Consider the following 26,493-nt stretch of genomic DNA (forward strand, 5'->3'; position numbering starts at 1 on the left):
TGGGGAACTGAAGAAGAGACATCTTGGTGTTTTTTCTTTCAGAGTTAAAAACAATAGTTGTGTGAGGAGGCAGGCTATATTGTATCTTCCTACAAAGAATAACAGGCAACTTGTCAATAAAGCATTCCTTTGGAGTAAAATCCACATCTATTTGTTTGGTGTGTCTTTTAGGATAATGACAAAAAAGTGGGGAGTAAATGCATGGTTCCTTGCTTTGAATGGCGGCAGGCAGGAGACAGTCATGTACAAATTACAAGTTTTTGGTGTACATATAAAGGGAGGGAATTGTGTAGAAGCTGCATCTCTGGATGAGACCAGGGATGCATGCCAGGCATGCAGTTAAGGGACTTGAAGTCCATTATCAAGATTGGATCCACTGAAGGGGCCTTTTTGTCCCTGTGATCATCAAGCTTTGCTGGTCTTTGCTGTGAGTCTGGGTCATACCCAGCAGCTTACCTGGCAGAAGTGGGCATTGGGAAGACCAGCATCTTAAACCCCACTGAGAGAAGATTGTCACTCCATGGCACAACAACCCTTAGGCGATATAATGATCTTATTCTGCAGATAAGGGGCCATGTGAAATAATGATGAATAAATGAAGAACCTTAAGTACTTAGTGAACAGGGTAAGTTGGAGTTGTTGTCCAGATCAGAAGCGCTGAGTGGGATGGGGAGTCGCCTTCACACTGGACAAGTTCAGACAGCAGGGCAGCTTTATAGCTTCAGTCTTCAGTTGGTTCCAGGTCCATTTTGCTATTTCTTCCAACTGTGGAATCTTTTCACTCATGTTTTCCCTCTCAAATGATCATTATATAGCCCCTACCTCAAATTCAAGAGCCTTCTGTCTCTACTAGGATGACAGGCATGTGTTATTGTACCCGGCTTTCTTTCTCTCTCTCCTCTCTCTCCCTCTCTCTCTCTCTCTATCGACAGGGTTTCTCTGTGTAGCTTTGGAGCCTTTTCTGGAACTCACTCTGTAGCCCAGGCTGGCCTTGAACTCATAGAGATCCACCTGGCTCTGCCCCCCCAGTACTGGGATTAAAGCCGTGTGCCACCACCACCCAGCCTTTCCTTCTCTTGAGTCAATAGATAAACGGTCTTTCTGCTTATTGATTTTTCATAAGCCTTTTTTGTTACTTGGTTGATGTTGTGCAATTTACTGAGTTTCTTGAGCTACCTGCTGCTGACAGTCTGGAACATGTGTCAATTCAAATTCAGCCAAAGTGCAGAAAGGTGTAAGATGAAAGGAGAAGACATCTGATTGGATGAGGTGAACAGACCCTGCTGGAAAAGGTTGGATTTTACTAAGAGCATGATGGGAGGCCTTGAGTGATATTTGCTTTATTTTTGACAGCTGATTTATGGTCACATTAGTTGCACCCATACCTTGGTCATAACTGACAGGTTTCTAGTTGGACTTAAGGCCTGCTCAGCAAGAGGGAAATCATGCCTGATACTGGAAACCTAGCCAACTATCTGGGGCTAGTGAAGTCATGGATCACTTTACTAAACCAGCATATTCCCTAATTACATCCTAAATATTTATCCTTATACCCACAGATATGTGTAGTTTTCACCCTTCATGAAGGAAACCTCTTTCCAACAGATGGTCATTACAGAAAAACTGCAACTGATCAAAATGCAGAGTTGTAGAGTCCAGTCCCAACTGATATATCTACAACACAACTCCTGCACTTAAGGTTCAGGGATCATTGTGGAAGAGGGGAAGGAAAGATTGGAAGAACTGGAAGAATACAAAATTTGCTGTAAGATGGTGTCTCCTAGAAATGTCAGAGAAGCTAGATCCATGAAGTCTAACCAACATGGCTGCCTAACTGTGACCTGAACAAGGACAACATCAGCAGACATGCTAATGTGTAAGGGAGAAAGCCCACAAGGCCTCAGTCCTAAACAAAGAAATACAGGCAACTGCGGAATTCTGAGAGCTGGAGAAACAATCTTCCTGAGGAAAGAGCACAGCAATTGGCTATCCCATACCAAATGGTCAGCCTTGAAAACATATACATCCAAGTATGTATGTTGTGTATATATACACAACAGACTGAAAAGGTGGTATTCATACATCTCGGAATTACATATGTAACAACAAAGAAAAAGGCCATGAATTTGAAACAGAAAGAGTGTGTGTATTGTATCATGAGAGGGTTGGAGAGGGGAAGGGGGAAATGATTTAATTATACTCTAAAAAAAAATTATAATAAAAAATGGTCAGTAGGCAAGGATGAAAGTGAAAGTGTAGGAGCACTGGCCACAAAGACCGTTTTGGTAGCTCTGGGTATCTGCCTAAAAACACAGCACTTGAAATGGTGGGGTTATTTTTTATTTTTTGAGACAGGGTTCTCTGTGTAATAGCTCTGGCTGCTCCGTAACTTGCTTTGTAGACCAGGCTGGCCTCAAACTCACAGATCCACCTGCCTCCACCTTTGTCCCTTGACTGCTGGAACTAAAGGTGTTTGCCACCACGCCCAGTTAAGTGGTAGGATTAATACAAGAGGTAATAGGCAAGGGTGACCAGGTTTCTCCTTAGTAAATGAACAGATGAACAAGGATTGTACGGGACAGTGGGAAGGAAAGTCCTTATCCGTCCCAGCACATGATTGCAGGTGATTCCTAGAGGATCGCTAAGTAATGGCGGTTAGTTTTTAAGTGATTGGAGAGGCAAGCAGGAAAGAAGTTCTCTCTGGGTGGTCTCCAGAGATGAACAAAAACGTTCCACAGCAATGGCTAGAGATGAAGATGAAGGTCTCCCTCTCCCCGCCATCTCCCTCTCTAGATTTTGGTAAGGATTAGTAAATTTTTTGAGGCTTAAGTGAAGCACTGAGCAAACTCAACCGCAAGACAAGGGCGCATTTACTCAGTGGAGTGTTGCTTGTCTGCTTTCCAGGGCATTTGGGTCACCTCTTGTCCAGAGGTGATGGCTCGGCCCTCACGCCTAGGCTCTGTCCCTGCTTGGCGGCGGTCGCGTCCGGCTTAGTAGCTGCAGGCTTCATCCACCACTTTACTCGTCCCATAGATCCTCCGGTAGAATTCGGTAAACCGGTCCACCGCCTTCGAATTCTACCGCAGCTCCCGAGCCTCCGCGCAATACTGCCACGTTGACTCCGCCCATGGGCGGAGCCATTGTGTGGCGCTCTGGGCGCTTGCGCAGCCCGCTCTGACCCGCCGAGCACTCGTCCTTCCGGGGGGCAAGTGCCAGTTCGTGAGCGTGCGCGTTCTCGCTGTCGCCGGTGCTGCTTCCGCCGTCCTCTGCCGCTGCTATCACTGTCGCCGCCCCGGATCCTCAGGCCGAGCTGTAGGACGGCCGGCTGCCCAGCAGCGCCGCGGTACGGAGAGCGGAGCCGCGGAACCGGTGGACAGGCGGGCGGGCCGACAGGTGAGCTCAGTGCCAGATGGCCCTCAAATTAGGTGGAGCCGCGGGAGCCGGGTGAAGGGGAGGGGAGCGGGGCGAGGGTGCCGCAGAACGAGGTAAAGGCTGCCCACAGCCGGAAATGGCGGCCAGCCTTCAGCCGGGCTGGGCTCTGGGCACCGCTAGGCCCCGCTCGACCTTGCGCATGGCGGGGAGGCGCGGGGACTAGGCTTTCCGGGCCAACCCGGGTCCGCACGCGCGGCCGCCTCCGCGGCACCCGGGACGCAGAAACTCTGGTGTAGGGAGGCGGGCAGTGAAGGCTCCGAGGCTTGTTCACAGCCTGGGGCGCGGAAAATTGTCTTATAGTTGTAAATTCCAAAAGCATTTACCTGTAAATAAACATTTCATATGCTTCACAACGATATTTTAAGAGGCGCTTTTGTATACTGCTGTTAGGGAGAGTTATTAGGGACTCATCCGTTTAGACTCCAACTTGTGTTATGTGGCTGGATTAAAAACTTGTTTTTCCTTGTGCTTAGGAGATGATTTCTCCGAATTCTTTAAGTGCGTTTTCGAAAAAAGAATGCAAAAGTAGCTTCGTTTTCAGATTGGACTTAGGGAAAATTGGGTCGCCGTTTGTTGGACATACAGCTGATCATCCTTTTAGGCACAATAACTGAATTGCTAGTGATTTGTCTGTTTAAAAAAAACAAAGCACTATTTGATATCAGGAAGACTATATTGACCTGTCTATTGTCATGGTTACCTAAAGGCAGTACTCTAACGGTTGTAAGGTAATTTTGTTCATTTATTTGCTTTTTTAAAGAAAAGAGCGATCTGTTGGGTGACATTAAAAGGTAGGACTTAAGTGCTTCTGGACAGTTTCAAACCTAATATGTTAGGACCCTGTTACCTGTATCAGTGTCTTCTTTACTCTTTTTTTGTTTGTTTGTTTGTTTGTATGTATGTTTCTCGTTTTTTGAGACAGAGTTTCTCTGTGTAGCCTTGGCTGTCCTGGAACTCGCTCTGTAGACCAAGCTGGCCTTGAGCTCACAGAGATCAGCCTGCCTCTGCCTCCTGCTAGCACTAAAGGCATGTGTCACCACTGCCTGGCTTTTATCAGTGTGTTCATACTTAGGTTGGCCTTGTCTGTGTGGACCCCAAGTGTGGAGCCATTGTGGGCTCTGAATCCAGACCCTTTTGGGAAGAGGTGGCCCCATCAGTCCTTGGAGAGTTTAAGCTCCGTGCCTCACACTCTCCTTGCCCCAGAAGCCTCCTTGCTAGTCTGTGAACAAATTTAAGTGCTTAGTCCTAGATTCTTTCTTGAACATTCATTCCTGTTCTGTGAGACAGTCTTAGATTCTACTACTTATAATTTCAGCTCTCTACTTCCCATTTTTTTTCTTTCTTGCTTAATTTTCACACAGCACTTGACTCTTGCTTAATGTGTTAACATATTTAACATTTTTTCTAGGTAAGGTTTTGTTTTGTTAGAATAGTCGCATGGTATGTACCCCGTAAAGTATTGAATGAATGCAAATAGACTTAGCAGCTGGGCTATGGTCTTTCTCACTAGGAAGTAAGTCAGTGAGAACTGAACACTTCAGAGGCACTGGGTTCCTGGGAGGTGGACAGTGAACCTTGTATTCTTAAGAACAGACCCACCGACTTTGCCCTGCCCATTTACAGAAGTACAGTCATTTAATTTAGAAAGGTATTAGAAGGTGCTTAGGACTTCTCTGTAAATCTCTTTGCAACTTTTGATCAGTGATTATTTGAAAGTTAAAAGCTTTTTAAAAGTCACTGGTTAAAAAGTTAAAAAGCTCTTAGAAATTTTGTCTTCGGTTACTTGTCTCTTGGGACTTGAGGTAACAGTGAGATGAAGTCATCTGATTCTTATTTCTTTTGAAGAAGTGTTTTGTTTTTGTAAACAGGATCTTGCTATATAGCTCAAGCTAACCTGCAACTTGTGATCCGCCTGCTTCAGCCTGGCAAAGGGCTTGAATCATAGGCATTCACCACCATACCTTGCGTAAGAGTGAGCAGCTCCTGATGCCCTCAGCTGGAAGCTAATTATTATCTGGGGTGCTATGACAACCCAGGAGACTTCTTTGTGACTGAAGGACTCCGGAGTCCTTTCTGAGGCCTTTGCCTCCTGCCCATCTAAGCATAGACTATCTAGATTTTCCTGTATTCTTGAGAACAGTTCTGTTAGTGTGTGGTTCAGTGTTGGATGCATGCTGCACAGTTCTACCCACTTTTACCCAGGAGCACTTTGGAGAGCGTGATGCTTCTGGATACAGTTGTAGACCCACCCTGACAACCTGCTATGCTCAAGATGTAACTTAATAAATCAGACTTGAAACTTCAATTGGACTTAATTCTCTAAGCCAGATTCTTCTGTTTGTTGACCAACCATAGCTTACAGTATCCCATATTCTGCCAGAGTTGTGTCTTTAGAGCCCAGGTGCATGATGCTCATGGGTGTTTGTTGAATAAATAACTAAAATGCAGTGAAGCTGGGGCTTGCGATAAGGTGGGATTTTAGAAGCTAGCTTCTGAAAGCGCAGAGTAAGGTAAGCATCAAGTGTGGTCTTTGAAGCCTGTAATACTGTGGGCAAACTATCAGCAAATGAAAGCAGTTTTTTTCTTGTAAGGAAACAAACTCATTAGATTTTAGGGATCTGATCAGGAGCTTTTTGTATGGAAATGATGCATAAACATCAGTCCTAGATGTGAGAACTCTGGTGTTCCTGTGATGGCTCCTAGAAGTTATTAAGCATTTAAAATTGTAGCACTCAGGGCTGAGGGTGCAGATCAGAGGAGAGTGGTTGTCAAGCATATGCTAAGGCCCTGGATTTGAGCTCTACACCTCAAAGAAAAAGTAAAAAGTTGCATTCTTATAATGAGGCTTATTATTCTTCTACTATAGAATCTTCGTGATTCATTCAAGGCCAATAGCCTTTTGTCAGGCAAACTTTCTACTCTTTGCTGTCCTTCCTCCCTCTTCTGTGCATTAGCAGAATGTGCTAGATTATCCTTCTTGAAAGAGGACAAGGCTAGAGCTCACACTACCAGGGTTCCTTCTGCTTCTGAGACTCTGTACTATAAAATGAGGGAGATGGTTCTCACCTCACCTGCCAACTGTTGAAGCAAAGGAAGGATAAGAGGAAGGATATTTTCCTGATGGCTTCCTAAATAGAGGTGACAAAAATTCTAAAAATGGTGATAGCCTTATTTTGTGAAAATACCTATCCCTAAAACATCCTTAATCAAGGAGCCTGAGCTGCTGTGCCAGGCCTACCTCAGGTGAAGGCAATCCTGACAAGGATTAGCAGCTAGTCTGTTAACTGGCAACTAAACAGGAAGATTTAAGGATTAGATTACCCAACAACCTTCGGTGTGGATTTTGCTCCTTCTGACACTTTGTATTAACTTTGAGTATATTTATTAATGAAAAGTGTGTGTTCTTCATTCATGATATTTAATAAGTACGTATTTTTTTTTTACTTTGGTATGTGGGTTGTGTAGGTATGTGGTTTTGGTACACATACACTTGAATGTGTGAATGTGTGTGCCCTCCTGTGTCCAAAATACAGAGACCAGAACAGAATATTGGGTGTCTTTTTCTGTGGATATTATATATTACCTTGAGTCAGGGCCTCCCAATGACCCAGAAACTCCCTCAGTTGTCTGGCTAGTGAGTTTATAGTATCTTCTTGATTCTGCTCCCAGTGCTGGGGTTACAGGTACAAAAAACTATGCCAGACTTTTAAAGTGGGTCCTGGGATTCAAATATGACTTCATGCCTGCAGAGCCCATTCCAGTCCTCAGTATAAGTTCTTACAAATAATTGCTTCAGATTTTTTGTTTCACATTGATATTTTATATCAGAATTATAGATTATAGAAATGAAATTATCTCATTCTTTAAAGAAAGAAATAAAGTGAGGCCAGGTTTGAGAGAGATCACTCAAAATTCTTCCATGATCAGTTTCCTCTCTACTGTTCTGTGTGCAGTTTTATTTCATTCCAGAATTACTGTACATTTTTTACAAGTGACATTTAATTTGTGGCAGAGAACTTTGTCATTTATTTCTAGCCCTTTTTTTTTTTTTTTTTTTTTTTTTTGATTTTTCGAGACAGGGTTTCTCTGTGTAGTTTTGGTGCCTGTCGTGGTTCTTGCTCTGTAGCCCAGGCTGACCTCGAACTCACAGAGATCCTCCTGGCTCTGCCTCCCGAGTGCTGGGATTAAAGGTGTGTGCCACCACCATCCGGCGACATTTTTTTTTTAACTATGTTGGTTGGGGAGGTTTTTCGAGACAGGGTTTCTCTGTGTAGGCCTGCCTCTGCCTCCCGAGTGTTAGGATTACAGGTGTGTATCTCACTTCTCTATCCTTGGCTATTTTTAGACATTTTAAACCCAAGTAATATTCTTAGATTTTTTGATGTATTATGAATGCTCAATGAATGTTTCTTGAATCTGTGTAAGTGAATGTTACCAAGTGCTGGGATTACAAGTGTATGCTACCACTGCCCTACTTTCCTATGGCTTGCTAATAGCTCTGACCCCGGGCAACTTTATTTATTTATTTATTTGTTTGTTTGTTTGTTTATTTATTTATTTATTTATTTATTTATTTATTTTTGGTTTTTCGAGACAGGGTTTCTCTGTGTAGCTTTGCGCCTTTCCTGGGACTCGCTTGGTAGCCCAGGCTGGCCTTGAACTCACAGAGATCCGCCTGGCTCTGCCTCCCGAGTGCTGGGATTAAAGGCGTGCACCACCACCGCCCGGCTAACTTTATTTATTAACATACAAAAAACATTTTAATACAAATAAAACTAGTCTGGTCTGATTTACAGAGTGAGTTCCAGGACAGCCAGAGCTACAAGAGAAATCCTGTCTTAAAAAAAAAAAAAAGACAAAGAAACAAAATCACCCTGAATGAGTATTTTTGTCTGTAAATAGGATAATCCTTTTATCTTTCCTCAGACCTCTAAATTAGATTATTAGGTTATATGGCCAAACTAAGTAGCATTATCATTCTGTAGTCTAAGGATTTGGGAGGCTGAAGCACAAAGATTGTGAGTTCAAAACCAGCCTGGGCTGGATAGTGAGCCTGACTCAAAATATTTATAAATTAGTTATATAGTAGAGGACATTTATTGTGTAAATCACAGTTGCAAAGGTGAAGTTGGCCTCAAAGGTGATATATTAGGATCGTCTCACTTTCTCGTGATTTGTCTTACTTTATGTGTTAGCTTTGCTTCCAAACTGGTAGCAAGAGATTAGTCACATTTTCAGCATCCCATCAAGACAGAGTAACCTCTTAGGTGAAAAGAGGTTACTATCTCTTTCTCAGAAGCTCCAAGCTGATGCTCCTCCTTCCACAAAGAACATTAAAATCATGGCTAACACAAAGGCAGCTATGTCACTGGAAAGCCTACCCTACCGGGGTGATAACTAAGAAGGTGAATCCATGGAGCTCCCTGCATGACTTGTAGACAGCTCCCTACTGTTATGTTTTCAAAGTAAAAAACATGCAATTCTTTCCATGAATGTCCTTAAAAGTAAAATAACATGTTATAGTTCGACAGAGTACTATGGTATATACAACCATCTTTAGATGTCAAAGCTTATTAAAATGGCACATTAAATATCTGATATTGGTTCGTTACACTAATGATACAATGAATAAGAAAATGTGGTTATTTCTATAGTACATAACATTTTCAGTTATCTGGAATTATGAAATTCCACCACTGCTAGATTTTTGCTAATCCCATATAATATCTGAAACACATTAATAGCACAATCATACACATAACTCTGAAGTTTTAGTGTTAATTTGATAGTGCTTCTCATGATTTAATGCATAGAAGAAAGCTAGTAGTATCTTTTTTTTTTTTTTTTAAATTTTGTTTTTTTTGAGACAAGGTCTCTCTATGTAGTCCTGGTTGTCCTGGAATTCATTATGTAGCCCAGGCTATAATTTTATTCTCTTAAAATATAACTACACAGTTTTCTCCCTTTTATTTTCTCCCACCCCTCTCTTTGCCTTGTTCCCTGTAGTCGGAAGGTTTTTCTGTGTCTTGCCTGGCCTGTGGTCAGGACAAATCTTTCCCACTAGCATCCCCCAAGTAAACACACAGAGGCTTATATTAATTAAAACTGAATGGCTATGGCTCAAGCCTTTTGCTAACTAGTTCTTATATCTTAAATTAGTCCATAACTATTAATCTGTGTATCACTACATGTTCTATGGCTTTACCTGCCTCCCATTACACGTTGCTCCTTGGGTGGCTCGCTGGCATCTCCCCCAGCCTTCTTCCTGTCTCTTTCTTTGAATTTCCTGCCTGCCTCTAAGCTGCCTTGTCATAGGCCAAAACTTTATTTATCAACCAATCAGAACAACACATATTCACAGTGTACAGAAAAACATTCCCCCATCACTTCCTTTTCTGATTAATTAAAAAGCAAAGTTTTAACTTTAACATAGTAAAATTATATATAACAAAAGTTATCAAGCAAGAATTATAGTTATAATACCTAGTCTATTGTATTTGGCAAAATTAAAAAAAAACATTCTATCTATCCTATGTTTGTGAGTCTCAAGTTTCATGTCTAATTTATCTTTTATCATAACCAAGGAAAATTACAACTATCTAGTCTTCAACTACATCAGAGACCGCAGAAGGATATAATATTACCTAAGTAAACAGGAAAAGCATTGTAAGCAACTTCCAAAAATCTAGAATGACAGAGACAGCTGCCTGCCCAGACAGTCATCCAAAGTTCCTCTGCAATGTTGGGGCATCCATCTTCAGCCATAAAGGTCTAGAGTCTCTCAGTCTCTTTTTCTCTGTACATCCTGTAGAATGTCTGGCAGTTTCTTCTGTGAAACAGGAACCTGAAGGACCATCTCGCCTTGCAAAGTTCATTGGTCACCTTCCTATAGGTCCTGCATGTGGTTTATACAACATTTTATCAAGCAGTCGACGCAAGAGCACTTTTTTGCCCAGTGGCTAACTTTTTCCACAAAGAAAGCAAACTTCATAGTGAGTTTCTTCAATGCCCATTATCTTCTCTGAAGTAGATTGGTGCTGTCAGGAGTAGACATGTCTCAATGTCCAGAAAGTCAAAGTTCTTAAAACATTTTAAATCCCATATTCTGTAGGTCTTTGAAGTGTTTGAAGATTACCTACCTAATTGAAATATATCTATGTATATCTAGAAAACTTAACTAACATGACTACAGGTTTGATTATCATAGATGATTAACTATTAATCTGTATTTCTTAATTATCCATTACAATTTAAATGAGTTACATAAACACAATACCTTAAACAAGAGTAGAAATATATAAAAGGATAACAAAATAAACTAAAATCCATAGCAGTGTAAAATGTTTTTTAAGAAGTTGCTCTTTAAAAGTAGGTTCATTAATCTACTCTTTCATTCTATCATATCTATACTATCCCCTTCTTTAGAGATTGCATTTTTATAATCAACCTTTTTGTTTTGTTTTGTTTTGTTTTGTTTTTTCGAGACAGGGTTTCTCTGTGTAGCTTTGCGCCTTTCCTGGAACTCGCTTTGGAGACCAGGCTGGCCTCAAACTCACAGAGATCCGCCTGGCTCTGCCTCCCGAGTGCTGGGATTAAAGGCGTGCGCCACCACCGCCCAGCTGTAATCAACCTTTAAATAAAAATAAACCTTCATAAACAATATTTTGGGAATTTGGGTGTAGCTTCTCACACTGCTTCCTGCTGGTAGGGGGCGCTGGTAATCTTATAGGGATAGTGAAAAAATTAAGAATTATGGTCGAGTCCTGACTGAAATAGTCTGCGAGGCTGCATTGTCTGAGCCAGTTGCCTTGAAACCGTTTTGCATGTTGGATCATCTGGGCCATGGTGTCATCAGAGACCTTTCAGGGGGTCTTGGCTGATCAAACCTGATGTATCTTAACCAGGAACAAATCCATAGCCTCTTGCTTCCTGTGGAAACAAAAGCAGAGCCTCCTTTCCAAAGCAACATATCCTTAGATCCAAATTTTGAAGTCAAGATACCTTTAAAATATTGGTTTAGCTGAGCAGCCTTTATAATTAAATGTCTTTCTGCAGGTAAAATTCCCAAAGACAACACAATCCAGATTCTCTGTGTAATATCCATCTTTGTAGCTTTTTTTATATTACTTTAAAAGACTTTATTTTTAAAAACTTTTTATTTATATAACTGTCTACATTCCTGTTCCTCTTCCAAGCCTACGTACATTTTTACACATACTGTAAACCATTTAGAGGTTTATTTAATCTGAATCTGACTTATTGTGTATCTATTGCTTTAAACTGCAGCATTACTAAGATTGAAATTGCAGCTTTGCTGCTGGCTCCACCCATCTCAGCTTCCCAACATGGCAGAACTATGCTTACTGCCAGCTCTGGGAACCATGGTCACCAATTCTGGGAAGCAGTGGGTCTATGCCTCCATCCAGCAGCATGTAGCCCAGAAACCCCCCCCCCCTTTTTTTTTTGTATTAGCAAAAGCTAAATCTGTTACACAGTGCATTGTGAGGCTTGGAGATGCCACTGTGTACTGAGGTAGAAATCTGCCATAAGAATCTTTTTTTTTTTTTTTTTTTTTTTTTTTAAGCTTTCTCAGGTTTTAGGTGGAACCTCTTGCCCCACATGTGGGCGCCATTTGTAGTCATAAGTTTTTCTGTGTCCCGCCGGCCAGCCAGCTGTCAGGACAAATCTCTCCCTCTTGCACCCGTCAAGTAAACACACAGAGGCTTATGTTAATTAAAACTGCTCAGCCGGGCTGGGGAGATGGCTCAGAGGTTAAGAACACTGGCTGCTCTTCCAAAGGTCCTGAGTTCAATTCCCAGCAACCACATGGTGGCTCACAACCATCTGTAATGAGATCTGGCTCCCTCTTCTGGCCTGCAGGGGTACGTGCAAACAATACTGTATATATAATAACTAAATAAATCTTTGAAAAACAAAACAAAACAAAACATATATATAAATACAACCTACTCAGTCTGTTTAGTGTTACTTGTATGTATGTGATTTCAGGCCTGACCACTTAGTATTGGATAACCAGTTAGGGAAGCTCATCCCAGGGGAAGATTATTTCTCCTTGTCTCAACATTCCTTAGTTGCCTGTAGTTCTTTGTCTAGAGATGGAGCCCCATGAGATCTCCTTCTTCTATGTTAGCGTGTCTGTTAGTGTTGTATTTGTTAAGGCAGCCATATTGTTGAGGTATCATGGGTGAAGAAGGTTACCTGTCCTTTCTAAGAGATACACTCACACAACAGATTTCTGATTCTCTGACTCTTGCAATCTTTCTGCTCTCTTTTCCAAGATGTTCTCTGTGTCTTAGGTTCAGGAGTTGTGTAGTAGGTTTATCAGCTGGTCTGGATACCCCATGATCAGTTATTTGTTCTTTGCAATTTTGACCAGTTGTGAATTTTTGTTGTTGTTTGGTTTTGTTTTTATTTTCAGTTAGTCTTCTCTAATGGTCTTTGGTACAAAGAGAGTTTTATATCATTTTTTTTAGACGGGGTCTGTTATAGCCCAGACTGGCCTTGGTTTCTTAGTCTTGCTGCCTCTACCATCCATTGCTGGGATTACAAGTGTTACCACCATGTCCTATATAATAGCTCTTTTTAATAAGAAGTATCTTTTTAAGATGTTCTAAGGGTCCACCTGGGAAATTCTAAAGTTAGTTGAGCAATAAAAAGACTTAATTTAAAATTTGATTTTGAAGTTGGATGTGTGGCACATGCCTACAACCCCAACATGCAAAAGGCTGTAATGGAAGAATTGAATGTTTGAGACCAGCTTGGGCTATATAGCAAGGCCTAGATAGAATCATTTTGAGAAGTAAAAAAACCCAAGAATTTAAAACATTAATCAAAGCAGATCGAAAGTCACTGTGAATAGTCATTATTCATTTAAAGACATCATTAAAGACTAAAAAAAAAAACACCTCATGGTAAAATCGTTTTAGATTTGATTTTGTGTTTAGCAATGTTTTTTCCTGTGTGCATGTATGTGTTCTGTGTGTCTTGGAAAAGGGTGTTGGATCTCCTTGAACTGGAATCATTGATGTTTGTGAGCCACTATGTGGGTAGTTGAAACTGAACCATGGTTCTCTGCAAGAGCAGTACATGCTGTTAACCTCTGAGCTGACTCTTCAGTCCTGAATCCATATGTTTTTAATAACAGTATTGAATTTTATGGAAAACTCAAACAATTTTCTTCTAGTCTTAGCAATTAGCATATCTTTTTAAAATTTATCTTCTACAAATCTCCTACAACTTTGCCATTCATATGGTGGTTTTATTGTATTCATTTTCCCTTTTCAATTTAAAATTACCAGCCATTGTATTTTGGGGCAAAATTATTTTTTCTTTAAATAAATTTTATTTTTTTGGTAATGGTGTTTTGCCCGTACCACATGCATGCTTTGTGCCTTTAGAGGCCAGAAGGAGGGCATCACATTCTCTGGAACTGTAGTTATCAGCACTTGTGAGCTGCCTTGTGAGTGCTGGAAATAGAGCTTGTGTCTTACAAGTGCTTTTTACTCCCTAGCTCCAAAATTACCTTTTCTTTAAACAGTACATTCTTGTACCCTCTTGCTTTTCATTCACCAAAAGTGTATTTTACTTTCCTTTTATATTTGAATGTGGAATTTCCCTCATCATTTCTCTGATTATTGTTGGATCTATTAGAAATCTTACCCTTTTATCCCTTAAGGAACTTAGTTTCCAGTAAACACAAAGAAGGCAGCAGTTATAAATGGCCTGACATATTAGCAGTCTGTAGTTTGGCAAATCTATGAATCCCAACTGGAAGCAGGTGTTTTCTTCTAGTAAAATCTGTCAGTGTGGCACAGAACATAACATATTTGCTAGTTGTCCTAGCTATCTTTAGTCTCTGTGCAGTAAAAAACTGGAGGCAAATATTTATCTTTGTTTGTTTGTTTGGCTATGCCTGAGAATTTGTTGTTTGTGTTGGTTTCCCTCCGTTTCAACTTTAGCCACCCATCTCCATGCTGGGAAACTTAGACTCAGTCTTTGTATTGCAGGGAGGGGTTGGTTAGACAGGCTCTCACTATATAGCCAAGTTAGCCTAGAATTCTTGATCATCCTGCCTCATTCTCCCAAGTATTAGGATTACAGGTATGGTCCCCAAGCCCAGCAATGGAGGAATCCCTTTTTAAAGGCATATACCTGAGGGCTCTAATTGTATACTATTTAATATCTGATGCAATTCAGTAAAAAAATGACTTAAATTAACTTAATGAGCTCAACACAAATTTGTATTGCTTCATTCAAAGAGGGAACTTACCCATGACTCCACTTGCTTTTGGACAGTCATGGACACAGTGATCTTGGTAGGTACCTTTACTTGGCTAGTCAGTGCTGGGACAGAGAGGAGTGGGGTGCTGTTGGAGGAATGTCCACTTGGGAAATTTACTTGAAACCCTACTCCTGACACTAAACCATTAAAACAAAACCATAGACAAACTAGTTTGAATTGATTTTTTTTGGTTTTTCGAGACAGGGTTTCTCTGTAGCTTTGGAGCCTGTCCTGGACTAGCTCTGTAGACCAGGCTAGCCTGGAACTCACAGAGATCCGCCTGGCTCTGCCTCCCCAGTGCTGGGATTAAAGGCGTGCGCCACGACTGCCCAGCTTGATTTTGAGCAAAGAAATGATTCATGAATTCAGAGAAATGATTCTCTGAACCAGTAATGGTGCAGAGAACTCCACCCAGCAACTAGGCATGTGGTATTTATATACAGACAAGAAAGTGTGGCACGCAAAACAGCTTAATTGGTTACAGCTCAATTTCAGCATGTCTGTTTGGAGTATGGTGTGTCTTAATACTTACCTCCTTTGAAATTTGATGTGTCTTTCAGTTTGTCATGTTTCAGTTGTTGTGTCTGATTCTAGGTTACATGCTGGATTTGATATGATTACTTGGTTTCTGACAATAGTGGCAGGGAGGTAGTAACTTTGAATGCATGTTCACTTGCTACTTTAAGATAGTTGTAGCTGGAAGTTTTCCTGTGTCCCACCCGGTCCTGCAGCCACTGGAACCCAATTAAACACACAGAGGCTTATATTACTTGCAAACTGTATGGTCTATGGCAGGCCTCTTGTTAGCTAGCTCTTATCTTAAATTAACCCATTTCTATAAATCTATACTTTGCCACATGGCTTGTGGCTTACCAATACCTTTACATCTTGTTTTTCCTGGCGGCGGTTTGCAACGTCTGCCTTGCCTGTCCTTTCTCTTCCTGTCTATCTGTTTGGATTTCCTGCCTGCCTCTAAGCTGTCTTGCCATAGGCCAAACAGCTTTATTTATCAACCAATCAGAGCAACACATATTCACAGCATACAGAAAGACATCCACAACAGATAGTCCTCAGGTGGAATATACTGGCCAGCTGTTTATCCAACATGAATTTCTCCCAAGAGCAGCCTCAGGCTAGGGTATAAGAGCAGAACACTGTTGCCACTTCTATCAGTTATGTCTCAGAATATATTCCATTAAAACACTCTGTGTCATCTATAGTATTTTAAGAATTCCAACTTATGTATTATGTGTCTTAAGCTTCAGAATGTTTTGGGATCTGCCCTGTTGGTAATTAAGTCTCTTATGCAGTGGGAACTAGACCGTGATCAGGGTGAATGGATCATTCAGTTGACAACATCCCAGAATGAACAAGGGTAAAGGCAGCATTTGCAGTATTCTGAACATGTATCCCAGAATGTTTAAATAGATGTAGTAGTCTACACTGTTCTAGTAGAATTTTTGGTTTGCTATGTTTCCTTGTGTTTTGAGACAGAGTTTTGCTATGTAGCCTAGATTGACCTTGAATTTGGAATTCTACAGCTTTAGCATCTCTTCAGGACTGAGATTACAGTATATATACTACCATGCTAATAGTCATAAGTACTTTTATAGGTGTATATGTTATTTGTAGTTAAAGATTTGAATGTTGTACATCTTAGTTTTGTTTTCTGTTGCTGTGATAAAATACCCAAGCAAAAGCAACTTAAAAGAGAAGGGTTTTATTTAGCACACAATTTGAGGTTACTGTCCATCATTTTTTGGAAATAATGGTGGTAGGAACTTAAAGCAGCTAGTCACATTATATGCACATTTTAGAGTAGAGAGCATGAATTAATGCATGCTGGTATTCAGTTCATTTTTCTCTTTTATATAGCCCAGATCCCATGCCTTAGGGAATGATTCTTGTTTCCATGTAGACAGGTAAGTTCTTAATTTTGTGACCAAGCACAGAGCACATATTACTTGCTGGGTGGCTTTGTTTTATTTGTTTGTTTGTTTTTGTTGTTGTTTGGGGGGAAGTTGAGACAGTATTTCTCTGTGTAGCCCTGAAACTAGCTCTGTAGACCAGACTAGCCTCGAACTCATAGAGGCCTGCCTCTGCCTCCCAAGTGCTGGGATTAAAGGTGTGCTCTACCACTGCAAAGCTGAAATAGGCTGATTTTACTGTGTTCTAAGTTATTGGCTTCCTCATACTCTCATTGGCATCTGACTTTCATTAGTGTTGTTTTGTTTTTTTCCAGACAGGATTTCTCTGTATAGCCCTGGCTGTTCTGGATCTCACTCTGTGGACCAAGCTGGCCTTGAACTCACAGAGATCCACCTGCCTCTGCCTCCCGAGTGCTGGGATCAAAGGCATGTGCCACTACCACCTGGCTAGTGATTTCATTTTTAGCAAAGCTTTTCTTCTACACTATGGGCTGAATGTGCATAAGGTAGAGCAGTAGTAATCTGCTTGTCCACTCTGCTGTATGACCGTCACACTTCATGTAGTTTGTTTGTTTCCTTTGCATCTTTATGTGAAGTCACTTTGTCATATTCCATCAACACTTACCATGCCCTCCTTTCCTCTCTGTGATGAGGTTAATACTGATTGTCAACTAGATAGGATCTAGAATCATTTAGGAGACAGATCTCTGGTCATGTATATAAGGGAGTGGTTTTTAGGTTGAGTTTATTAAGATGGGAAGACCTACCCTAAGTGTGAGCCAGAGCCATTCAATGGGCTATGATCCCAGACTGAATAAAAAGAAGAAAGCAAGCTGGACACCCAAGTACCAGACTTTTGCACTCTCTGCTTTCTGACTATGAATGCAATATGGCTAACTGCTTCTTGCTCCTGCCACTATCATTTCCGAAAAATGATGGACTGTACTTTTAAACTGTGAGTCAAAATACATCTTTCCTTCCATAAATTCCTCTTGTTGGGCATTTTGTCACAACAACAAAAAAGTAACATGTACATCCTTGGCTCTGTTCTCTGTCCTTTTTATGGTAATCCTCCCTCCCTAGGTCTTTTAACAGCCTGTCATCACAATTAGACTTCTGTACCAAGAAACGGAACTTGGTCCTCAGCAAGAGCAGTATGTGCTCTTAACTGTTGAGCTGGAATTAAAGGCATCTATCATGCTAGCTGTGGTGATATTTTATTTGTATGTTAATAAATAAAGTTTGTCTGGAGATCAGAGGATATAGCCAGCCATAAACAAAAGTCAGGCGGGGTAGCACACGCCCTTCATCCGATCACATGGCAGGCTCTGTGTGTTCAAGGATACGGCCAAGCTGGTGATATGCCTTTAATCCCAGTACCAACCATAGAGACCTGGAGGTCTGTACAGACAGGCAGTGATGAGGAAGTGAGGTGGCTGGGCTAAGAGCCAATGAGAAGGCAGAACAGCAAGGCAATAAAAGTGCAGGTTAGACAGGAAGAACCTCGTTCTCTTGGGGAAGCTACAGCAGTGTGGTGAGCTAAGGTTAGCTGGTGGCTATTCCTATTTCTCTAATCTCTACGGCTTTCACCCCTGTATTTGGCTCTGTGTTTCTTTTTTTTTTTTTTTTTTTTTTTTTTTTTTTTTTTTTTGGTTTTTCGAGACAGGGTTTCTCTGTGTAGCTTTGCGCCTTTCCTGGGACTCACTTGGTAGTCCAGGCTGGCCTCGAACTCACAGAGATCCGCCTGGCTCTGCCTCCCGAGTGCTGGGATTAAAGGCGTGCGCCACCACCGCCTGGCTCTGTGTTTCTTATTTAATAAGACTGTTTAGAAATTCGTCTGCAGCTAGCTATATTCTTTGTTTGAATAATTTGCAGATATTTTCTACATCCTCTAAGTGTTCTTTTCATTAAGTTGATTTCCTTTGCTGTGCACAAACAGCTTAGTTTTATAAAAATCTGTTTGGGTTTTGTTTATTTGTTTGTTTTTGAGATAGGATCTCACTGTGTAGTCCTGGGTGGCCTGGAACTCACTGTCTGTTTCATGAGTGCTGGGATCAAAGGCATGTGCCACCACACCTGGCCATTTATTTTTGCTTTTGCTTTTGATGTTTAATCAAAAACGATTGTTTATACAGATTACTATTGCTTAAAAGGGTTTCCTTGTGTGTTTTCTTATACTAGTTGTGTGTGCACACACTCTTTGCAGAAACATGTGGAGACCAAAGGTTGATGTTGGGATGTCCTATTCAATTGTTTCTTCACCTCATTTTTTGAGAATGGGTCTCTCATTGGAGCTACTGTTTGACTAGACTGACTGCTGGGTAAGGTGCCAGGATCCATCTCCACTTTCCAGTGTTGAATTGTGTGCTGCTGAACTAATTTTTATATGGTTGCTGAAGATCTCAACTCAGGTCATGTTTAGACAGCAAGCACTTCACTCATTTAGCTATCTCCCCAGACCTTCTGGTAGTTTCTTAATTATAGACCTTATATTTGATGTTTTGAATTGATTTTTGTATGTGGTGAGAGAATAGGGATTCTTCTATATATTGACATTCCTAGCACAGTTTTTGAGGACTGCCATTTCTCCAGTATGTTTTTGATAACTTCAGTAGTTAATCTTCATTGACAGCTTTCTGGATTTAGAGTCACCATGGAAGCACACTTCTGGATATATCTTTGAGATTGTCTGCAGAAAGATTTAATTAGAGAAGGGAGGTATACCTAAATGTTGATAGCACATTAGGTTGGGTTCTCGGACTGAGTGCAAGGGAGAAAGCTGTACATCAGTATTTATCTTTCTGTTTCCTTATTACAATGTGACTGGCCACCTCATGCCCCACTGCCCACTGCCACACTCTCCTGGTCATGATATACTGTATTCCCTGAAACTAAGCCAAATAAACGTTTTTGTCAAAACCAGTGTGATGTATAGATTTATTTCTATCCTTTCTATTTGTTCCATGATTCGTTCTTTGTGTTGATTTTTATAAAAACCAGTATGTTGCTATTTTGGTTACTCTGGCTTTGTGGGGTGTTGGTTGGTTGGTTGGTTTTTGTTTGGTTTTTGGTTTTTGAGACAGGGTTTCTCTTTGTAGACCAGGCTGGCATGGAGGTGAGTCCTGCCTCTGCCTTCTGAGTGCTGGGATTAAAGGCCACCACCACCCCACTAGTAGTTTGTTTTGAGATTAGATAATGTGGTACTTGTAGGTTTGTTTGTTCTGCTTAAGATTGCTTTGGTTATTCAGGATCTTTTTTAATTCCATGTGAATTTAGAATTGCTTTTTTCTGTTTCTATGATGACTGCTTTTGGGATTGCATCGATTCTGTAGATTACTTTGGGTAGTTATGGACCTTTAAATACTAATTTTTCCAATCCATGAACATAATGTGTTTTTTTTTTTCCATGTTTATGTGTGTCCTCTTTAGTTTCTTTCTTCTATGTAAATGATCTAGAGATCATTTACAGCCTTGTTTCAATTTGTTCATGGTACTGGGAATTGAACCCAAGGCCTGATTTTTTTTTTTTAATTAAGTTACCTACTTTGTTATTAATGTATAAAAGTTCTGTTTTTTAATTAATATAGATTTTTTTGTGTCTTAAAAGTTTAAAGTCATAGCCAGGCGGTGGTGGCGCACGTCTTTAATCCCAGCACTCGGGAGGCAGAGCCAGGCGGATCTCTGTGAGTTCGAGGCCAGCCTGGGCTACCAAGTGAGTTCCAGGAAAGGCGCAAAGCTACACAGAGAAACCCTGTCTCGAAAAACCGGGAAAAAAAAAAAAAAAAAAAGTTTAAAGTCATTTATCACTCCTGACAGTTTTTTGGTGTAATTTTCATTTTTCTGTGCAATAAAGCCAGCTAGATGGCTCAGTGAGTAAAGACACTTGCCAATGACAATCTTGAGTTTGATTTCCAGGATCCATGTGGTAGGAGGAGAGGACCAATTTTTTTTTGGGGGGGGGGGGTTTCGAGACAGGGTTCTCTGTGTAGCTTTGCGCCTTTCCTGGAACTCACTTGGTAGCCCAGGCTGGCCTCGAACTCACAGAGATCCGCCTGCCTCTGCCTCCCAAGTGCTGGGATTAAAGGCGTGCGCCACCACCGCCCGGCTGGACCAATTTTTGAAAGTTGTCCTTTGACTTAAACATGTACTCAGATGATTTTTTTGTTTTGTTTTTAAATCATGCCTCCAGACAGGGACAACATATGTAGAAATTCATACTGGTTGCATTTTTTACCAGCAATTGATATAGCCCATTTACCCCAAAAGGAAAAAAAAAAATCAACTCTTCCATTAGGAAGTCCTACGTGTTTAGTTGGTCCTGTAAAATATTGGAATTGGAATTTGTGAAGTTGTGGTCATTCAAGCATCACAGTGAAACACATATCTTGAATTTGTGATGATGTTGGTGTAAATAAATTTACCACACTTCTCTCACAAGAACATGGAACACACATAATTGTATTCAGTACCTAATACTTGATAATAGCAGTAATTGGCTGCTACTGGCTCATACATTTTTTAGGCTATATTTTTTATTGTTGTCTTACAGTTTATTCCTATATAGGGCCAGCAAGATGGCTTAGCAGGTAGAAAGAGGTTTATGGCACTACAGGTATAATGACCTGAGTTTGTATCTGTGATGTTCTCATGTTGCTAACTGGCACATTTCTCAAAAAAACTAGCCCAGTTGTTTCACAATGAGCAACTGGCTAAGCCTTTCTAGTGGGTGTATAGTACTAATTGTCCTGGTTTTATTTTGAATTATGCCCACTGAGACTGGCTGCTTTGGCTTGGCTCAGAGATAACCAGGGCACTTTGTATGTACTAAACACCCTTGGTTCAGGAATTCAATCCTAGCACCAAGAAGGAAGAAATGAGTGGAGGACAGTGGAAGAGAGGAAGGAATATCAAAAAAATGACAGTAGTCTTAGACTGTAACAGTTCTTAACACAGAAATGATCTTAATGACCTGATATCCACTAGTAACTAATTTTCCTATGCTTTTTCCCCTTTGTTTTTGCTTCTTTTGGGTCCTTTATTATAAAACTGTTGTCTCATAGGTGTGGTGGCATATCCCAACACTCTAGAGGCTAAAGCAGGTGGATTCTGAGTACAAAATTAGCTTGGGCTATACCATCTTTGGAACTTTTATTCCATTTTATAGTTTTTCTCGATTCTAGAATTGAAAATAAAGCTAATTTAAATATTTAAATAATTTCATCATTTTGTTGTTGTTTATTTCTTTTTACATCCCAACCGTAGTTTCCCCTCCGCTTTTTCCTCTCAGTCCCTCTCCCTCTACCTCCCCTTTTCCCTCCACCCATCCACTCCTCCTCTTCAGTTTCTCTTGAGAAAAGGGCAAGCCTCCATGGATATCAACCAATCATGGTATAGCAAGTTGCATTGAGACTAGGCACCTCCTCTCCTGTTAAGATGAGGCAATCTGGTAGGAGGTAAGGGTTCCCAAAGCAGGCAACAGAATCAGAGACAGCCCCTGCTCCCACTGTTAGGAAACCCACAAGAACACCAAACTACACGACAATTAATAAATGGGACTGAAAAACTTCTGTAAGGCAAAGGGCACCATTAAAAGGACAAAATGGTAACCTACAGAATGGGAAAAGATCTTCACCAACCCTACATCTGACAGAGGACTGATATCCAAAATATGTAAAGAACTCAAACTAAACATCAACAAACCAAATAATCCAATTAAAAAATCGGGTAGAGGGGGCTGGAGAGATGGCTCAGCAGTTAAGAGCACTGGCTACTCCTCCAGAAGTCCTGAGTTCAATTCCCAGCAACCACATGGTGGCTTACAACCATCTCTAGTGGGATCTGATGCCCTCCTCTGGCTTAAAGGTGTACATGCAGACAGAGCACTCATACATAAAATAAATACATACATTTTTTAAACAAATGGGGTAGAGATCTAAACAGAGAATTCTCAGCCGAGGAATCTCAAATGGCTGAGAATCATGTTAAGAAATATTCAACGTCCTTAGCTGGCTTCAGGGAAATGCAAATCAAAATGATTTTCTGAGATTCCATCTCACATCTGTCAGAATGGCTAAGATCTAAAACACGAGTGACAGCTCATGCTGTTGAGGATATGGAGTAGAACACTTCTCCATTGCTGGTAGGAGTGCAAACTTGTACAGCCACTATGGAAATCAATATGGTGGTTTCTCAGAAAATTGGGAATTGATCTACTTTGACCCAGCTATACCACTCCTGGGCATATAACCAAAGGATGCTCTATACCACAAGGATACCTGCTCAACTTTGTTCATAGCTTTATTCATAATAGCCAGGAAGTGGAAATATGGTGATAGATTATTGTGTACCCTAATAAACTTTGCCTGAAGATCAGAGGACAGAAGAAGCCATTAGATTAAACAGAGTCCAGCCAGTGGTGGCACACACCTTTAATCCTAGCACTTGAGATCTCATGCCTTTGCTTGGGAAGTCACATACCTTTAATCCTAGCACTAAGAAGGAAATGATATGGTGGGCAGAGAAAGGTATGTAAGGCGTGAGGAGACAAGTACTAAAGGCATTCAACTGAGGAAGCTTTTTGGCAGAAGCATCCCTTTCAGCTAGAGGCTTTTCTGCCTGAGGAGCCCTAGAGGTAAGAGGTGGTATGTTCCTTTGTGTCTCTGATCTTTAAACATTTACCCTAATATCTGGGCCTGGGTTTTTTATTAAAGACGGTTTAGAAATTCTTGTTACATGGAAACAACCTAGATGTCCCTCAAGTGAAGAATAGATAAAGAAAATGTGGTAGGTTTAAATAATGGAGTATTACTCAGCTGTTATGACATAATTTCATCCTTTGACAAGATTTCATTACAAATTGAATTTTATTAACACATAAAGCTATTTAGAGTTTTTTTTGTCTTACCCTTTGTCAGTTTCAGTCAATTCCATTTTTCCATTTATTGGCGTTTGTGATTTCTTGGCAGGAAGTTGATCAGTGGCCTCTTATACCCTCTGCAATGAACTCTTTCCTAGATCTCTTTTGTTCTTCATCAGTCTGTCTGAGGATGTCAGGAAAAAAAGAAAAAGGAAAAAACAAAAACCACTTAGAAGCTGGCCTGGTGGCATACACCTTTAATTCCTGAGATTAAAGGCAGGCTGATCTCTGAGTTTGAAGTCTATCTGGTCCATATGTCGAGTTCCAGGCCGGCTAGGACTACACAGTGAGACCCTGTTTGGGCGGGGGGGGGGGATGACAAAAGACCACACACCCCAAGTAAGCAGCTAGTGCTTTAGGAGACACCAGCTAGGTATCCTGGAACCCCATTCTGTGTCTGCATGGACTTAGTTTTGATATCATAAATGAAGGGCTCAGCTCCCAGCACTGACACACTCAAGCCTTTTGTTTTCTTTTGCTTTTTAGCCAACAAGCTCTAAGTCAGTAGTCCCATAAACTCTGCTATATTGATTACTTTTTTATTGCTTCTAAGAACAAAAACCTTTGTCAGAAAAAGTGGCTCAGGTAGTCTGTCCAGAGACCTTCTCCACTCAATTACCCCAGACTCAATTCTCAGGGTTGCCTCTAGCACTACAGCAGAACACCAGTTGCAGGGTGTCTCTTGCGTGCATGCGCCACCCCCACCATCCCCCTAAGTTCCTGTAGACCATCCCTCCCTGCCTGTCCCTTTCTACCTCATTGTTGTGACCCAACCCCCAACTCCCCATACTTGTCTGCAGGCAACACCTGCCAGAAGACCAGCCTCCAACACCATCAAGCATTCCTCTATGAATATAGCAGCTAAGTAACACTCTGAAATTCTAGAGAGGAAACAGAAACCAAGGAACAAAACTCCCACCCAACCAAGACAAATCCAGAAATCAGTACCTAGAGCTATAATCACCTCAGACCCAAATGCCTACATGCTAGCATAAGAACACAATATCAGCCAGGGAGTATGTCTCCACCAGACCCCAGCTATCATACCACAGCAGGTCTTGAATATTCCAATATAGTTGAAGCACAAGAAAAAGACCTATGAGGATGATAGAGGACCTTAAAGAAATCCAGGAAAACATAAACCATTGGAGGTAATGAATAAATCCCTTAAAGAAAGCCAAGAAAACACAAAACAGTTGAAGGAAACAAAACTATTCAAGACCTAACAATGGAAATAGAAACAATAAAGAGAACACAAGCTGAGAGAATCTTTGAAATGAAAAATTTAGGAATGCAAACAGGAACTACAAAAGCAGGAGTCTTCACCAACATAATATAAGAGATAGAAGAGAGAATCTCAGAAATTCAAGATACCATACAAGAAATGGATACATTGGTACAAGAAAATGTTAAATATAAGAAATTCCTGGCACAAAACATCCAGGAAATCTGGGACACTATGAAAGACCAAACCTATAAATAATAGTAATAGAGGAAGGAGAAGAATACTAGCTCAAAGGCCCAGAAAATATTTTCAACAAAATCATAGATGAAATTTTCCTAACCTAAAGAAGGAAATGCCTATAAAGGTACAAGAAGCATCCAGAACACCAAATAGAGAAGATTGGAAAAGAAAGTCCCGTCACCACATAGTAAAACATGAAATTGCACAGAGCAAAGAAAAAAAATATTAAAAGCTGCAAAGGAAAAAGGCTCAAATAACATAAAGGCAGACCTATTAGAATTACACCTGCTTCTCAGTGGAGAATCTAAAAGCCAGAAAGGCTTAGATGTGCTGCAGACTCTTAAGAGACAAGAAATACCAGCCCAGATTACTATACCCAGCAGAACTTTTCAGTTACCATAAATGGAGAAAATAAAATATTCCTCAACATCAAGGATAGACATTACCTCAGGATAAAGGGTTGAAAGAAGATATTCCAAGCAAATGGACCTAAGAAGCCAGAAATACAGATTGGAAAAAATAAAGCATCTCTTGAAAACCCAAAAGAAAGGGAAAAAAAAGTATCTTCAACTAAAACTCAAGTCCAAGTGGATCAAAGATCTCATAAAACTAGACATGCTAGCAAAGGCAGGCAAATCTCTGAATTCAAGGCTAGCCTGGTCTACAGAGTGAGTTCCAGGACAGCCAGGGCTACACAAAGAAACCCTATTTTAAAGACAAACAAACCAGACATACTGAACCTGATAGAGAAAGTGGGGAGCAGCCTTGAATTCATTGGCACAGGAGACAGCTTTGTGACCATAACACCAATAGTGCAGGCACTAAGATCAATAATTAATGGGACCTCATGACACTAAAAAGCTTCTATAAGGCAACGGGCACCATCATTTGGACAAAGAGGGAGCCAGCAGAATGAGAGAAGATTTTTATAAACTTTACATCTGATAAAGGTCTAATATCCAAAATATGTAAAGAACTCAAGAAACTAGATATTAAAAAATCAAATAATCCAATTAAAATGGAGTACAGCTCTAAATAGAATTCTAAATAGAAGAATCGCAAATGGCTGAGAAACACTTAAAAAGAAATGTTTAATATCCTTAGCCTTCAAGGAAATGCAAATTAAAACTACATTTCAGTCCGAGTGGTGGTGGCACATGCCTTTAATCCCAGCACTCGGGGAGGCAGAGGCAGGCGGATCTCTGTAAGTTCGAGGCCAGCCTGGTCTACAGAGTGAGTTCCAGGACAGGCTCCAAAGCTACAGACTCTTAAGAGACAAGAAATCAAAAAGCAAAAAAAAAAAAAAAAACCAAAAAAAACCTACATTTCAGATTCTATCTTACACACCTGTCAGAATGGCTAAGATCAATAATACAAGTGACAGCCAATGCTGGTAAGGGTGTGGTACAAGGGGAACACTCCTCCATTGTTGGTGGGAGTGTAAACTTAT

General features: G+C 40.7%; 1 protein-coding gene across 2 annotated transcripts in view; it reads left to right on the forward strand.

Moving 5' to 3' along the window:
• Positions 1-3,144: 3,144 nt before the first annotated feature.
• Positions 3,145-26,493, forward strand: part of Dnajc5 (DnaJ heat shock protein family (Hsp40) member C5) — a 31,360-nt gene continuing 8,011 nt past the window's right edge. The window contains exon 1 of one of the 2 annotated variants that reach the window (XR_009378981.1): positions 3,145-3,393. The gene's annotated coding sequence lies outside the window, so the exon portion shown is untranslated. The remainder of the gene's footprint in view (positions 3,394-26,493) is intronic. The other variant, XM_059262162.1, reaches the window with a different exon arrangement.

Source organism: Peromyscus eremicus, chromosome 4 (assembly GCF_949786415.1).
Source record: "Peromyscus eremicus chromosome 4, PerEre_H2_v1, whole genome shotgun sequence".
Lineage (NCBI taxonomy): Eukaryota > Metazoa > Chordata > Mammalia > Rodentia > Cricetidae > Peromyscus > Peromyscus eremicus.